General features: G+C 43.6%; 1 pseudogene; it reads left to right on the top strand.

The window, feature by feature from the left end:
* LOC112076843 (fructose-1,6-bisphosphatase isozyme 2-like) overlaps nucleotides 1–1,054 on the top strand; it is a 26,702-nt pseudogene extending 25,648 nt beyond the window's left edge.
* The last annotated feature ends 510 nt before the right edge of the window (nucleotides 1,055–1,564 follow it).

The following is a 1,564-nucleotide window of genomic DNA, read 5'->3' as shown; positions in this document are numbered from 1 at the left end:
AGAATCAACACTCAGATATAACACTGGTGTTAACCCCATTAGAATCAACACTCAGATATAACACTGGTTGATAACCCATTAGAATCAACACTCAGATATAACACTGGTGTTAACCCCATTAGAATCAACACTCAGATATAACACTGGTGTTAACCCCATTAGAATCAACACTCAGAATAACACTGTGTTTAACCCATTAGAATCAACACTCAGATATAACACTGTGTTAACCCCTCTAATAATCAACACTCAGATATAACACTGGTGTTAACCCCATTAGAATCAACACTCAGATATAACACTGGTGTTAACCCCTCTAGAATCAACACTCAGATATAACACTGGTGTTAACCCCATTAGAATCAACACTCAGATATAACACTGCTGTTAACCCCTCTAGAATCAACACTCAGATATATCACTGGTGTTAACCCCACTAGAATCAACACTCAGATATAACACTGGTGTTAACCCCATTAGAATCAACACTCAAATATAACACTGGTGTTAAACCCATTAGAGTCAACAACAGATATAACACTGGTGTTAACCCCATTAGAATCAAACACTCAGATATAACACTGGTGTTAACCCCACTAGAAGGAATCAACACTCAGATATAACACTGGTGTTAACCCCACTAGAATCAACACTCAGATATAACACTGGTGTTAACCCCACTAGAATCAACACTCAGTTAACACTGAGATTTTAACACTCGCAAATTTGCTGTGTAGCTGTGCATAGCCTCCTGTTGTTTGCTACTGTGGTAGCTTCATCTATGGCTCTGGCAAACGAATATGGTTGTGAGGGTATCAATCAAAGTTGTTTTGATAACAGTGTATGGTGATAAGAGTGAATTCAGTGTCTGATGATGTTGTCTCTGCCCCTATAGGACGGTAGTGCCCCCTATGGAGCGAGGTACGTGGGATCTATGGTGGCAGACGTCCATCGCACCATCGCATATGGAGGGATCTTCATGTACCCCGCCAATGAAAAGAGCCCTAAGGGAAAGGTATGTTTAACCCTTGACCCCTAACCCCTGACCTTTAGCCCTAACCCTATCAACAAGAAGAGCCCCAAGGGCTAGGTAGGTTTAACACTCTCATCCAGAGTCATTTAGCAGACACTCTCATCCAGAGATTCTATAGACGTTGTGGAGCATGAACCTGCAGGAGTGAGTCACTGCTTTGATGTTTACAGAGAATGACAGCGTGTTGTCCAGGGTCACACCAGGGTTCTTTACACTCTGGGAGGGGGACATTGTGGAGTTATCAACCGTGATGGAGAGGTCTGAGTGGACAGGCCTTCTCTGGGATGTAGAGCAGCTCTGTCTTGTCGAGGTTGAGCTTGAGGTGGTGGGCCGATATCCAAGCTGAGATATCTGCCAGGCACGCAGAGACGCGTCTCGCCACCTGGGTGTCAGAAGGGGGGAAGGAGGAAAGTGGTTGAGTGTCATCCGCATAGCAATGATAGGAGAGACCATGTGAGGATATAGCTGTAGTAATACCATTATAGCTGTAGCAATACCATTATAGCTGTAGGAATACCATTATAGCTGTAG

This window comes from Salvelinus sp. IW2-2015, unplaced genomic scaffold (assembly GCF_002910315.2).
Source record: "Salvelinus sp. IW2-2015 unplaced genomic scaffold, ASM291031v2 Un_scaffold4081, whole genome shotgun sequence".
Taxonomy (NCBI): Eukaryota; Metazoa; Chordata; class Actinopteri; order Salmoniformes; family Salmonidae; genus Salvelinus; species Salvelinus sp. IW2-2015.
This window is presented reverse-complemented; position numbering and strand designations above follow the sequence as displayed.